General features: G+C 40.9%; 1 non-coding gene across 1 annotated transcript; it reads left to right on the plus strand.

Moving 5' to 3' along the window:
* Nucleotides 1-12,034: 12,034 nt before the first annotated feature.
* TRNAC-GCA (transfer RNA cysteine (anticodon GCA)) lies at nucleotides 12,035-12,106 on the plus strand. The gene has a single exon. It is a non-coding gene; the product is annotated as a tRNA-Cys (tRNA).
* Nucleotides 12,107-16,079: the final 3,973 nt, after the last annotated feature.

Below are 16,079 nucleotides of genomic sequence, written 5' to 3' on the forward strand. Positions count from 1 at the left end.
CCCCAGCCTCCTGCCTACTCACTCACTAGAAATGAGAAACAGTAAATGGGACAGGGACCAAACACACGCAGTCGTCAAGGGGTCAAGAGAAAACCTCTGATTCTGGATGAGGAAGTTTTCCTACAATACGCTTCTGGAATCAGAAGATGACCTTTCCTACTCTTTCACCCCTCTTCTTCCTCCATCCACTTTTTGTCTGCTGAGCCTCCCCAGAGGAAATTAATGAAATTCAGAAAGCCACCTAAGGAGAACCAAGGTGAAGGGAAAGTCAGCAATGGGTATACAGATTTGAACCAGGGACCTTGACCGGCACTTAAATGCTGTACCCAGATAGCAAACTTCTAAGGAAGCTCGTTTCACATGTTGCAACACCCAGTGTCCTCCACAACATTGTAACCGCCACTCACTCTCAGTGATCGGGTGGGCACCTCAGTGAGCCCTCTCCCACAACCGCCCTTCATTTCCACAGAATTGCTCACTTTTTGTTGGGTCATTTCTCTACAGACTGTATTTCAGCTGGGTTGTTTTTTTCTTTTGTGGGAAACTAGTTAACCCCCATCCGTCTTCTTTCTGTCCTGTGGGTTTATGTCTTTTTTATTACTTATCATAATCAGGAAAATATTCTTATTTTTAAAAATTGTATATTTAAGTGAAAATATACACATAAATAAAATAAAGTAAAATTAAATAGATCTAACAGACAGATCTGTATTTTAGTAGGGAAAAAAAGCACACTTTTTCCCCTCAGAAGTAAAAACTCAAACCATATCTCAAATCGCCACAGCCTCGAATGTATTGTTTGCATGGTTAAATGTATAGGGTTTTAAAAAACATATATATTCTCAGATTAAACCCAGGATGGTCATAATTACTAAGGATTGTTCAAAAATGTATATTTTCTCATTGTTTCTAAATTATGTAATTCCTTCCTTTACTATTTGTGTGCTATTAAAAAAATAAGTTGTAGCTGAGAAGTATAATCCAAAATATGAAGCACTGATAAACACATCTTCTTACCTGTACAGACCCTCGAACTATGGTATTTCAAAATTTAAAAAAAGTTTTGACGCTTTGATGAGATGAGCAATTGAATAATCAAGTTGTCTTTACTGACATTTTATACCATTATAAAATAGATATTTTTTAGGTGCTGAAGAAAAATAACTTCCAATCTAGAATACTCTACCCATGCAAACTAATATTCAAGCATGAGGGCAAAATAAAGACATTTGCAGATGTACAAAATCTCAGAGCATTATTTTTGCTGAGGAAGATTAGCCCTGAGCTAACATCTATTGTCAATCCTCCTCTTTCTTTGCTTGAGGAAGATTAGCCCTGAGCCAACATCTATACCCATCTTCCTCCACTTTATATGTAAGACACCACCACAGCATGGCTGATGCGTGCTGCAGGTCCACAGCCGTCATCCAAACTCGGGAACCTGGGACCAAGCAGAGCACGCAAACTTAACCACTATGCCATGGGACTGGCCCCCTAAGTGGATTTATTGGAGCAGAAACTCACAAAATTAACAACTGCAGGAGAGAGAAGCGAGAGGCCCCTGGGCAGAGACAGGGATATGAAGAGTTGATGGATGACTCCCCAGTTGTGCCTGGGGCCTCCTTTCCTCCTGTGCTGGGGCCTCATACTTATGTGGTCATTCAGAGATCTAATAGGCTCTCACACCAAACAAGGACAAGAATCTTTACTTCTCACCCCTACCCTGCTCCCTCCCCGCTGCCCACCTAAATAAAAGGTGCGATGCTCCCAGCAACTGGGACCAAACCCCTGGCAGCCATCTTCCATTAGTCTCGTTCTTTTGCATCCAAAGCCACAGCAAGTCCTGTGGGCCCCACTGTAAGATGTACCTGCATTCGAACACTTCAGGCTGCCCACCACCCTGACCCTGGGTCAGATGCCCCTGGCCGGCGCCGCACCTGCGCACACGCTCTCCTGGCGGCTCTCCAGCTTCCATTCTTCCCGCAAGACTGGTTCCACCTGCGCCTGAAAGATCTTTGCAAACAGGAGTCGGGTCATGTTTCCCCGCTCGGTTCAGTCGCTTCCCGCTCCGCTTACAAGGAAATCCCAGTCCACACCTCCTGCCTGTAGGAACCCGCCAGCAGCTGGGCCCTGGCCACTTCTCGAACCCCTTCCTTCTTGCCGCTCCGGCCCCGCCGCAGCAGCCGCTGCTCGTCCACGTGTCAGGCCCGCTCCCCTCTGCCCACGCCGCTCGTGGACAAGGCCGCCTCCGGCCGCTTCGTCTAGACTGCCCCCATCGCTTCCCATCCCCTGCCACGACCTGCATTATGTAATTTAGATTTTTGTTAATTTCCTGTCTCCCTCACTGCGAGGGGAGCCCCGCGAAGGCAGACACTTCTTCCTTCTCCTGTGCGCCCGGTGCTCAGGGAGCTCTCAAAAATATTTCTTGAATAAACGGATGAATAAACGTTGAGCAAAGAAACAGATGAACACGTAGACAAATAAATTTAAATACAGATGATAAAAATAATGATAATTACTAATTTCTTTGGGTTTAAAAATATGTAGTGGTGAAGGGGCCTCAAATACTGGGTGATAAAAGAAATATGAAAGAGGAGAGTTTTGAGAGAAGTTAAAATACTCCACATTCCCTATCTTATTCAGAAGACAGAAAATATTAGAAAAATTAAGCATATCTGTTAAAAAGGATTGGGTAAGCACTAAAAAATAATATATGTCTCAAACAAGTCGGGGGGAAGTAGAGGTGGAAGTGGATAAAGGAAATTAATACAAGTTAATAAAAATTAAAAGAAAATAGTACAAGGCTGAAGAAGGAAGTGTAGCAAGAGAAAAAAGAAAAGAAAAACAGGAAATGAAAAAGTAAAGTGATAGGAATAAATTCAAATCTATCAGTAATCACAAGAAATCTTAATGAATTAAACAAATATATTCACAGCTAGCTGTTCACAAGAGATATTCTCAAAATATAAAAATAAAAAGTTTTAAGATAAAGTGATTGAAAATGAATACCAAGAAATTAGACAAAAATATTTACATAAGAAAAAATTTGTTCAAAGCAAAAAATCATTAATAAGAATAGAAGGATTTTTACATTATAATAAAAGGATCAATTCTTCAAGGTGTAACAATCATACCAAGCCTTGAAATATCTAAAACAAAAATTGACAAAATTACTGGAAGAAATGATAAATCCATAATCATTCAGAGATTTTTATGTACCTCTGTTGGAAACCAACAGATAAAATAGTGGAAAAGATTAAGGCTAAAGGAGATTTAAAGAACTAAATAATAAAATTAATAATCATAGACATTATATATGTGTAAATATATAAAAATCCCTCTCCCGCAGGTTAGAGAGAGGGAGCAAGAGCAAGAACTACAACCCTCAAATACAGCAGCCATTCTTTTAAAGCACTCACAGAATATTTACAGAAACTGATCAAGTACCAAGACAGAAGAGAAGTCTGGAAAAACTCTAAGGAATTGCTATCACAATAACATTAGGAAATTCTAATAAAATAATATAAAAACTCCAAATATGTTTGGAAACAGAAAACATACTACCAAATAATGCATAGGTTAAGGAAAAAAATCATATTCAAAGTTACAATACAATTTGAAGTAAACAACAAAAGCACTGAATGTGAAAGACTTCTCTACAGCAGTATTCAAACTGATATCTTTGAACAAGAAAGAAAAGGAATGAACTGATCATTCAATTTACGATTATAGGAAAAAACCAACAGATTACAGTCTATACATACTAAGAAGGAAATAAAATGATAAGAACAATTAATAAAATAGATATCAAGAAAACAACAAAGAAGAGCAAATAAAAGTTCCTTGAAACAACTCATAAATTAGACAAAGCGCTAGCAGAATCAATTAAGAAAAAGAACACACAAATAAACAAGGATAAGAAGTGAAACGTGATATAAATACAGATATTGTAGAGATTTTTAAAATCATGAGATGCTATAACAAGTCTATAACCATAATTATGAAAACTTAGGTGAAATGCACTTCTTTTAAAGAAACTGAAAAAATGATCAAAAATTTCCATTCAAAAAGTGGATAAAACTCATATGACTTTACAGATGATTTCTACACAATTTTCAAGCAGGCTAGTAGAACATCATCTCCAAAGTCAGACAAGGACAAAACATGAAAAGAAAATAGAGATGAATTCCACTTAGAAAAATAAATGCAAAAATCTTAAATTACCTTTTAGCCAATTGAATCTAACAATGTTTAAAAAAAATAACATTATGAAGGAGGGTTTATTCTAGGACTGTAAGGATGGTTCTACCTTAGGAAATTAATGTAATCCAGCACATTAATATATCACAGAAGAATAATCATATCTCAATAGATGAGGATAAAGTTGATAAAATCCAATATCCAATAATGATTTTTTAAAAATTCATAGCAAATTAAGAATAGAAATAAATTCCCTTAACCTGATAAATAGAATCCACCATAAATCTCCAGCAAATATAATACACACAAGCCCTCCTGTTAAATCCAGAAACAAGGATGCCCATTATCACCCTTACTATTCAATATCCTACTGGGGATCCTAACTTCTAGCAGAAAATGAAAAACAAAGAAATAGCGAGACAGACAGGCAGAGACGGAGAGACAAAGAGAAAGGCAGGCAGGAAGGAGGCAGGAAGGAAGGGAGGGTATGGAAAACAGACCACCTGTCCTTATTTGCAGATATTATGATTGCAACACTGAAAGTAGAGAAAAATTATTACAGTGAACAAGATAGTGCAGCTAGATTGGTCAATGCAAAATCAACATACAAAAATGAGTATCATTCCTCATCATACACCAGCAGTAACCAGCTAGATTATGAATTAGAGTAATACTCCTATTAATAACAAAAACAAAAATCATAAGGTAGCTAAAGTAATATATGTGCAAGTTCTTTATGGACAAAATTATAAAATATTACTGGAGGATATAAAGGAAACCTGAATTAATGGAGATGATACCATATTCATGAATGGGGAACTCAATATTATAAGGATGTTAGTCCTTTCCAATTCAATCACTTGGTTCAATGTAATTTCAGCAAAGGTTGAAAAGCATGTTAGCAGAATTTGAAAAAACAGCAGAAGTTTAAGACTAGTCATGACAATTTAAGATAAGAAAGCAAGAAGGTAGGATGTGTTCTGCCAAATGGCAAGACTTATGCAATGAAAATAATTAAACTAGTGAGCGTAGGAATAGATAGACAAATGGATGGAACAGGAAGTGTGACCCATGAATATGTGGGAGCTTGGTATATGAAAAGAGTGACCGTGATGGTTAGTTTTATGTGCCAATTGGAGAGGGTGAAGGGTTGCCCAGAGAGCTAGTAAAACATTATTTCTGGGTGCATCTGTGAAGGTGTTTCCAGAAGATATTAGCATTTGAATCAACAGATTGAGTAAAGATCACCCTCACCAATGTGGGTGGGCATCATCCAATCAGGTGAGGGGAGGAGGGGTGAATTTGCTCTTTGCTGAGCTGGGCATCCACCTTCTCCTGCCTTCAGACACCAGTGCTACTGGTTCTCGGGCCTCTGGACTCGGGCCAGGTCGTACACTATTGGCCACCTGGTTCTCAGGCCCCGGGGTTTGGATTGGAATCATACCGTCTGCTTTCCTGGGCCCCCAGCTTACAGAGGGCAGATCTTCTCAGCCTCTGTAATCAGTGAGCCAAATCCTCGTAATAAATCTCTTTCTATGCTGTGTATGTCTATCTGTCTCTCTCTACATATCCTATTGGCTCTGTCTCTGGAGAGCCCTGACTAATACAGTGACTCTCTGTCCTAATTTGCTTGGGACAGTCCCAGTTGATGCTTGTGGGTCCAGCATAAATATGAATAGCATCCCCTTCCACTCTCAGAAGTTTCCTGGTTGGATGATAAATATATGGTCCTCCCATACACGATGAAAGTGGAATTGCAAACTACTGGGGAAAGTAGCAAATTGTTCAACAAATGGTACTATTTTACCTATTTAACTGGTTTTCTACTAAACAAAACATACGAAACCAAACTACTAAACAAAACGAAACTTAAAGCCTTCACCATACAGAAAGGTAGATTCCAGATGAATTAAAGATCTAAATGTGAGAAAATTTTTTCAATTATTTGAATTAAAAATAGGAGACCCTCTTTATACTCTTGGGGAAGGGAAGGATTTCTTAAACAGAACAAAAGGCACAAAGTACTTTCAAAAAGATAGGTCAGTTTGTCTCCATCAGAATAAAAAATAGAATGTTTTAAGATGAGTAACAGTTGTTTTTCTGTGGTAAGAGGCACAATCTCATTTGAAGTCTTTCACCAAATTGTCTTTATTTGGTTGATGACATCCAGCTTGAACCATAGGTCAGATTTCCGACTCTGGTGGTTGCATTTCATATTCTTTCTGTCTGCTAAGCTATGAAAACTTCAAGGTCATAAGGGATGGTGGCAATGGTTGGTGATCCTGGCAGATAGCTATGGGTATTTGAATTTCTAAATCTGAATTTCTAAAGACGGCTTTCAGACTCCCTCAGACACTAAGTCGACAAATGCACTGCCCTTGAATCTGGGAGTTGAGTACGCCCACGAGGGAGACAGTGGTGAGCGGAGCCTGGTCCACTGTGGCTTTTGGAGGTTATTTCTTTAGGTTCTTGTGTAGCATTTGGATGTGGTTTTTAAATATGCCTAGTAAGCCACCATTAATTCCTTTCTCTACCACGAATGAAGAAAATCCTCATGCATGGGGAATAAACTAAACACAACTATTGAGTTATGTGTGCCACAGACAGATTTTCTTCACCAAACAACAAAATACGCTATTAAAGCCTTGAGGTGAAAGATTCTGGGGATTCAAAATCTGTGTGCAGCTGAGATATTCCACTTGAGCTGTCCTCTCAGTGTCTTAGAAATGGTCCTTTCAGCATTTTGAAGAAATGCTTGTATCTTATCTCTCATTTCAAAACTCACACGAGCACTCTTAACAGCCAATATATGTCAGTGTGGAAACACAGCATCATGTATTCACTCCTCATTTCTTTGGCCAGGATGCTAAAATGATATAAATTTAGTGGCCGCCATTTTTTTGGTTACCATTTTCGCTATTTTCTTCCGCAGTGATCAAGTAACATATTTTCTCTCCAGATGAAGGAGTGTGTGGATTAGCATCCAAGTGCAAGCTCTTCGTGTGGCACTGCCCATTTTAGCTGCATACAGCCGGGCGAGGCAGGGCCCACCCAGCACTCCCTTCCTCATGTCTACATGGCTCATCAAACAAGCGTTAATCAAGTGGAAATATCTTCTCCGGGAGCAGAGCGTGTCGGGGATAAACAGAAAAAAGAGTTGAGAGGCACTTTCCCCATCTGTACACACATATGCCAATGGCTGATTCAGACTCTGCTTGTCAATAATTTCACCCAGAATGAAGCAAAGTGTTTGTTAACCCACACATATAACAGTAATTGCTCTGCCACATCTGTACCTCTGAAACGCTACAACCGACTTGCTCTATTTTTCTCTCTCAGCTTAATATCTATCATTAACTTCACACCTGGTTTGCCATTGTCTTGGCAAATGTGTGATTTATAATGAGTTTTGCCATCCCTGGAATACAGACACCCACTCTTGGCCCCTTGCAGTCCATTCTCTGCCCTGTAGTCAGAGAAATCCGAGGCTGCATTTTTGCCCGTTTTCCATGAGCTATTGCTGACAATAAGTTCTCCCGTCTTTGCTTCAGCTATGCCCAGGTTGCTTCTGTTACTTGCAACATGGTTCATCACTCGAGTGAGATGGATCTGCCTTAGCAGGTTTCTATGGAGAGGGAGAGAGTGAAGATAGAGAGAGACCAGGAGGAGGTCTGATGACCAGGTCCTGAAGGGGAGGGAGCATGAGTGGAAGGGGTTATCTTTGAGAGAGAAAGGACAATAGAAGGGAGGGAATATGGAGTGTGGATGGGTGAAGACCCATCCTAAACATTTAGGAATGTGAGGCAGTGAGGAAGCTGAGGCCAAGGACAGGGTTTAACTTGCTCATTGTTCTCTCCCAGTGTCCAGCACAAAGTCCAGCGCATAGTAGATATTTGAATGTTAGTTAAACAAATGAATGAGGCAAGGTCAACAGACTGGTTTTTTTGAAATAGAAGGCAAAGTCAGGTACTTCTCTCTGTGAGAGTGAGGGATGAAGGGAGATGGGGAGGAATGGAGGAAGAAGTTTGTGGGTGAGCCTGGAGGCTGGTGAAAGGAACCGGGTGGTCCAGTGCGCAGCAGTGTTGCTGGAGATTTCTCCCCGCCCCACTATAACGCTTCTCCCTTCACTGACTGTACATCCGGGTCCCCTCAATACAGTAGCTCTTCCCAGATAAGTTCTAGAAATACACTGATGACTTTCACTTTTCTATAAGAATATGAAAGAGGAAAAGAAGAAAATTAGTTTTTATGAGGCATTACTGTGTGCCAGGTATGTTACCAGACACTTTGATTACCATTTCTCACTGAATTCCCACGACAGCCCAGCGACTTAGGTGTTAGTGTCCTCATTTAGAAATAGATAAATTGAGGTTCAAATATGTTGAGTGACTTGTCCCAATGCCAGCGCTCACTTAGGTCTGATCCCAGACTCTGCATCGGTTTCACCACACCATGCTCCCTTCTTAAAACCTACGCCAGCAATTCAACCCATCTCCCAGGTGCATCCTTTCTACTGAGATGATTTTTCTCAGCTCAGTGGGTTTCACTCTTTCTTCCTTGGAGGTCAACTTCTTTTCAAGTTCTTGGAGATAACTTCCTGTAGTTTCCTTTGCCCTAAAAAGAGTCAAGAGTGGGCTGGCCTGGTGGCATAGTAGTTAAGTTTTCATGCTCCACTTTGGCGGCCCAGGGTTTGCAGCTTTGGATCCCAGGCACAGACCTATGCGCTGCTCATCAAGCCATGCTGTGGTGGTGTTCCATATAAAAAATAGAGAAAGACTGGCACAGACATGAGCTCAGTGACAATCTTCCTCAAGCGAAAAAAAAAAAAAAAAGAGGAAGCTTGGCAACAGATGTTAACTCAGGGCCAATCTTCTTCACCAAAAAAACAAGTGAAGAGGATTCCAGACCCAAGTCCAGGATATAGACTCAGGTGTCCAACCTGGGCTCTGAGCAGCACTGTGGCTCTGGGTGATCCACTCCATTTCTTTTGGTAAGAGAGAGGGCCTAGGTGACTTTCAAAGTCTCTACCAAGTGTAAAGGTAAGTGGTCCCCCTACTGGGGCCCTCACCCAGCCTGGGGAGGGTGGGATCTGAGATAAGAGGAAGGAGGTCCTCCTAGGAAGAGGCTGTGCCATCTACTCAGAAGGTGTACTCGTTTCCTGAGGCTGCTCTAACAAATTACCATGAAAACTGGGTGGCTTCAAACAACAGAAATCTATTCTCTCCCAGTTCTGGAAGCTAGAAGTCCGAAATCAAGGCAATCGGCTGAGCCATGTTCCCTCTGAAGGGTCTAAAGAATACTCCTTCCTTGCCCGCTCCAGCTCCCGGTGGCTGGCAACCCTGGGCACTCCTTGTCTTGTAGTTGCATCACTCCAGTCTCTGCCTCTGTCGTCACGTGGCCCTCTCCCTGCGTGTGTGTCTGCCTCTTCTCCTCTTATAAGCACATGGTCACTAGATCGGGGTCCAGCACAGCCTCACCTTAACTAATCATGTGTGCAAAGACCCTATTTCTAAACAGGCAACTTTCACAGGTCCTAGGGGTTAGGACTTCAACATATCTTTTTTGGGGGAAACAATTCAACCCACACAGAAGGCTTGCCTGTTCCTTAGACACACAGAAGCAGCAATGAGTCTCTGGAATCTTAGATGTGGTGTCAAGAGTGAAAGGTGCCCAGTAGGAGATATTAATATGCAAGGTCTTACAGCTCAGGGTCACAGCTTTAGGCCTCAGATCGAAGTCCCTGGTTCATATTCACTCCACTTTGTTTACTTTCTACTTTTCTTCACAAAGGTGTCTGAGAAAGTAAAAATGAGCTCAGAGGGAGAAAGTATAAATCTGGTCCGATAACAATGGGCAGGAATAAAGCTAGCCACAAAGTTAACGGTAAAGACTATTTCTCCCAGAGACACACTGCAGCTGTAAAATGTCATAACAATCTTCTTAGAGAGAAACTTTATTCTCTAAAATCAGAGACTATCAGAAACTTTGCTGGGTGGAATCTTATCAGTAAGAATGAAACAGACCGCATTTACCAGGGCTGACATCATCCACCCCGTCCCCAGACTCGGCAGTTTCCAGCTCATGGGAAGGGCGGAAGACAACTGTTTGATGAGTGTGTGCCTATTTAATCTCCTCACAGTGCACTGAAACCTCAGCTTCTGCTGAGTGCCCCACAGTGCCCAGCTCACAGTAGGACCTTAAGAAAGGGAAGTTAGATAGAAGCTCTAAGAAATCTCCAAGACAAGGATGTTCAGATGCATCTCTGGAGGAGAACTTCCTGTTTCCATGTTCCGACCCGTACACTCTCCTTTGTGGGCCAGAGACCCTCTCGTCTTCTGCTTCCTTGTCTGTAATATAGGAATAATAATGCAAACTCCCTTGAGCTGGTTTTTTCTGAGATAAACTGGGCTTTTCAACTCCTCCTGGGCTGCTCCAGATGAAACAGTTGGATCTCCTCCTTGACTTGCTTGAATAAGGTTTCCCCATGCTGGGGAAGGGGCAGAAGGCTTCCTGAGTTTTAGTTTCCTAAAAAGTAAACGGGAAGAGGGCTAACCGAGGACAAAGAAGACCACCCCAGTGGTCCCAAGCAGGTACTGGGAGGAAAGGGAGAGGGACCCCAGGACACTGGTCTTTGGTGGAGCTGAAGGACCAGCACCTGAGGAACATGCAGAAGAGGCACTGGGATACAGGCACCTGGGATGTGGCTGTAGGGTGTGCCTGTAAAGCGAGAAGGGCCTGGTCACAGACCTGTGGAGGTCTAGAATAGTGGTTCTCAAAGTACAGCCCCCGACCAGCAGCCGCAGAGGACCTGAGACTTTTTAATCAGAAACTTTCAGGATGGGGCCCAGACATCGCTGTTCTAACAAGCCCTCCAGATCATTCTGACGCACCCTAAAATTAAGAACCACTGCTCTAGAGCAGAGTTCAGAGGACAAGCACTTTGACCTTGGTCCTCTGTTTTAATCCTGGCTCTCCCCATGAGCTCTGGCTGGTCCTGGGGCAGCTGCTAGAATTCCAAAGCCATATCCATCCCCTTCTCGGGTGTTTCAGTACCTGAGTCTTCCTACATGGGATGCAAAAGGAAGCCATCTGGATCTGTAGCAAGTCTTTCTAAAGTGGGGTCTCCTGACTCCATAAAGAGTTTGTTCCTAATGCCAGATCCTATCTGCATGTTTCACAAGCTCCCAGGAGGATTCCTAAGTACAGGAAATCTGAGGACCGGCCAAAGAGGTGCAGTCCACACACCAGGTCAAATCCTGGTGTCCTCCATTAGCTTTTCCTTGTGGTCCTGGAGCTGTGTGGCACATTCATGTTCTGCTAAGCCCATATTCTAGTCCCTTTGAGGGTCTCAGGTCTGCATAAATCTATTCAGACAGCTCCAGTTATGTAGCCTTTACATTTTTTGACTGATGGAAGCTAGGGACAAGAGGAAGATAAGAGAGTCGTTAGTTTAGTAGCAGGGTCCTGAATCCAAGGTCAGGAAGAGTAGATTCAGGTCCTGATCTTATCAATAAGGAGCTGCGTATGCTTGAGCAGACTGGTAATCTTGAATCTCTGTTTTCAGATGCCCACTGTGAAGGGCACAGACTAGTGATTCTGAAGGCCCTTCCAGCTATAAATGTCAGTGTCTGTGCTTTTTCAGAAAGGGTAGGGAGGTGCCTACAGGGAGAGGAACCTGTTGCTTGTTTTGCATCAGCAAGATAAAATTGTAGTGAGGCAAGTTTGGCAGCTTCCAGGAGGCCCAGCCTGTATAAACATCCACGGCAAAAATTTGTAGGGATGTTGGGCACAGCTACACAGGTACAAGGTATTACTTAGGCCTATGCTTATACCAGGGGATATAGCTCAGGGGTAGAGCATTTGACTGCAGATCAAGAGGTCCCTGGTTCAAATCCAGGTGCCCCCTACTGTTTTTCACTCTTGCTCACTGGAGCTGGTGTTAAAGATTCAGTTCCTTTCCCTAACCGTGAGTCTCAGGATACTGAGCATTCCCAAATCTGGAAAAAAGTCAGGGTAACTTACAACCCTGTCACTGAGCACCACAGTCCCAAAGTGATAGGTTCCTCTAACTCTGACCTTTTATTTCACTTACCACAGGTCTTGTTCTACCCGGGCTGACTTAGGTTCACTTTTTCTACATGTTTTCATTGCCCCAGATCAGTGGTGTGCTGTTAAATATTTAACAACCAGCTCTTGGGGAGGGGCATTGCTGATTTTTAGTGTTTTCCAATTTCATGGTGTAAATATTCTCACCATGGCCAATTTCAAGCTACAAACATAAGATCACTAAACATGGAGTTGGGAAGATATGCTAACAAGTGACCCTCTGGTGCAAGCCAGCTCAAGCACACCACTGTCCCTAACCCTTCTTCCCTACAGAGACATGGATGGGCTCTTTGACCCCTATTTTATCCTCACAATGCTTACTGATGTCAGAGCAGTGACTGTTACTCATCTGTTCATCCATGGAATCATGCATTCACTCAAGACATATTTGATTCCTACTCAACGTCAGATAGGAAAGACAGAGCTGAGAAAACAGTCTGTGGTGTGCAAAGCAGTCACATGAAGAAATGGTCAGGGGAATGATAATGATAGCTAGATAAAAGAGGAGTGCTATTTTAAAACAAAAGGATTTCTGTTATCAGAAGTATGTTAGACTAGATCATCTAAAACTCCTACCTCAAAACACCCAGGAATGCAAACAAATATCTGTTCATCAGTACAGCTGAGCTCTTTTGACAGTAAAGAATATCTTGGAGTTGGGGGTGGGGAATGAACTAAACCCCTGAGAGGTCAATTTGAACTGACCCTGAGGATGCCCGTGGTGGTTATGGTGGGATAACTTAGGTGCTGAATTTTAATAGCCGTGTGAGTCCAGGAGATTAGGTCTTAGACCCGGAATCCCCTTTGCTCCATATAAAATCAGACTCGTAGAGAGCCGCTCCATTAGCAAAAGAGTGGGCTAGCAAAACACTAGAACAAGAAGACAAGAGGCCCTTCTTTTCTTGGGAGGGAGGGAGGTGGGGAGAGGAGAATTCAGAACCATAGATCTATCCTCACATTTAGTAGGGCTTTGGATTTACCCTACCTATGTGGTTCAGCTGAAATTTAACGTAAAAAAATATGCCCAGGCTAATAATGATTCTGGAGAACAGAAGCAAACACAGACTCTGAAGGGCACACCCCCAAACCAGGCCACACAGCATTCCCACTGATAAAACCTGGTTTAGGATGGGGTCACAATTCAACATAATAAAATACATGAGGAATCAGTCGACCTGAGTGACACCCATAGAACAAAATAAAGAATGTCAGATAGCAGAATTATCAGATAGACATTATAAAGTAAGTGTGGTTAAAATTATTAAAGATAAAAGGAATTGAATATATGAGAATATGTGGTTTTTAAAAAAATGAAGCAGATTCATCTAAAATGAAAAATACAATTACTGAAATTAATAGTATAACAGCATATTAGACAGAGACAGAGAGAAGAAAGATTTGGGAGTGAAATAGAATATATATCTTTAAAAAATTACCAAGAATGAAACACAAGGTTTAAAAAAATGGAAAATATGAAAGAATGGCTAAGAGAGATGGAGACTAGAATAAAAGGTTCCAACAAATATGCCAAATACAAATTCCAAAAGGAGAAAATATAAAGGAGGAGAGGCATTATTAAAAGATTTAATGGCCGAGAATTTTCCAGGCTTGTACAAAGACACAATACCTTAGATTTAGGAATCAAGAGTTCCAAGAAAGAAAAATAAAAGTCAGTCCACACCTAGGCTCATTGCAGCAAAACTTCATAATACCATAGACAAAGGATGACCTTAAAAGCAGCCAGACAGAAAAGACAAACCACTACAAGGGAATAATAATTAGACTGACAGCAGACTTTCAACAGAAGCAATGAAGCCTGGGAAACAATGGAATAAAATACAAAAAGTGTGAAAGACAATGACTAACTTGGAATTCTCTACTCAGCTCAACTATCATTTAGGAGCGAGAGACAAAAAATAAGATATCTTAATGTAACTGAAAACATTTACTTCTAATACATCCTTGCTTAAAGAACTTTTAAAAGTCGTACTTCAGAAAGAAAACCAGGCCCAGAGAAAAGAGCAAGGCAAGAGAAAAAATAGTGAACAAAGATAGTGGCAAGCATGTTGGTAAATCTAAACAGCACAGAACAATTTCACATAAGACAGAGGGGAATTACGTGATTAAAGTCACACGCTAAAGTCCTTCCATTGTTTGGAGGGAGGGTGGATATAGTGATTAATGTTAGACTATATTAAATCGAATCTGTGTGTAAAATTTTAAAAGCATTGAAAAGGCAAAAATTTCAAATCAGTAGAATGAAAAAGGTGAATAAAGAAAAACTAATCAATCTAGTAGAGGGGGAAAAAATGGAGAAAAAGGCAGAGAAAAAAATCAGAATCAATAGAAAGCACAAAATAAGATGGTAGAAATGAATAAAAATATATTTCTGATTACAATAAATGCAAATGAATTATCTGCCAATTAAGATTGAGACTGTCATATTGGATTAAACAGCAACAACAACAAAATCCATCTACAGGCTTATAAAACACACACCTGAAACATACAGAAAGTTTGGGAGTAAAAGGATGGAAAAAGATATATCAAACAAATATTAATCAAAATACAGTTAGTGTAGCTATATCAATGTCAGATAAAATGGATTCTAGATTAAAAGTATTATTAGGGATAAAGTGTTAATTCACAATAATAAAAAATGAACATGTTCCCAGGAAAATACAATTCAAAACTTTTATACACAGTCTCAAAATGTGTAAAGTAAAAATTGACAAATACAGGGAGAAATTGACAAATGCACAATATTGAAAGGCAGTTTTAACACATCTTTCTCAGTAACTGATAGCTCAAAAAAGCAAAAAATGATGAGATGTAGAACACATAAATAACACAATCAATAAGTTATTGCATGTGGCCACAAAGCAAGTCTCAGAAAATCCTAAAAAAAATCAACATCATATACTATATTCTCTTAGTAGAAGGCAAAACTCACAAACAAAAAGATAACTTTTAAAAAGATCCATACATTTGGAAATTAAATAACCTCATGGATAGAAAAAGAAACAATAAAAATTGGAAAACATTTTTAAATTGCAGCCATTTTCACTGGAGGAGTGGACAGCACCATTTACCTTTAGAGGATGCTAGCTAATTTTTTGGAGAAAACTATAGCTGGCTAGTTCACCAAAAGCTAATTCACAAAATGACCAGATAGCCAAATACGATGAAAGTTAAACCACTGAATATCAATTTGCTGAAAAACCAATTTGAATTATTGAGAGTTTTTAAAAATTTTGTTTCATCAGTGCTCCTGTCTTTGTCCCTGTCCAGAACTGTCAAATAAATACTTTAAACTGAATTTAGGACAGTTCTCCACAATCATTTTGAAATGCAGAAACAGAAGCAGAGGTGGATACAGGAAGCGGGTCAGAGGTACAACTCAAATTGGGGGGGCAGGAGGATAGAAGGGAGGTTTCTCAATAACTGGGAGAATTCGCCATTCAGCAAATTGATTTTTGGCAAACTGGTCACTCAGCAAACAGGATGTTGGAGAATGGCTCTTAGCAACTGCTGACCCAAAGTCTATAAATGGAGCCAAAGTCTGGTGGCAGGGAAGTCAGTCAAAAGGCGTCCAGATGCTGTATATGCTGAAATAAGGCTGCGTCTTTCTTGAGCAGAGATGCCACTTTTTTTTCTTACATGAAGGGATTTTAAAGTTTAGGCACCCTGAGACTGACGGTACGGCGTGGGGAGGAGCTGGGAGAAGGAACCCTACTGGGAGGAGGTCCACCCCAGCAAGAAGATGGGACACC

The sequence above is a fragment of the Equus quagga genome, chromosome 8, assembly GCF_021613505.1.
Source record: "Equus quagga isolate Etosha38 chromosome 8, UCLA_HA_Equagga_1.0, whole genome shotgun sequence".
NCBI classification, from domain to species: Eukaryota; Metazoa; Chordata; class Mammalia; order Perissodactyla; family Equidae; genus Equus; species Equus quagga.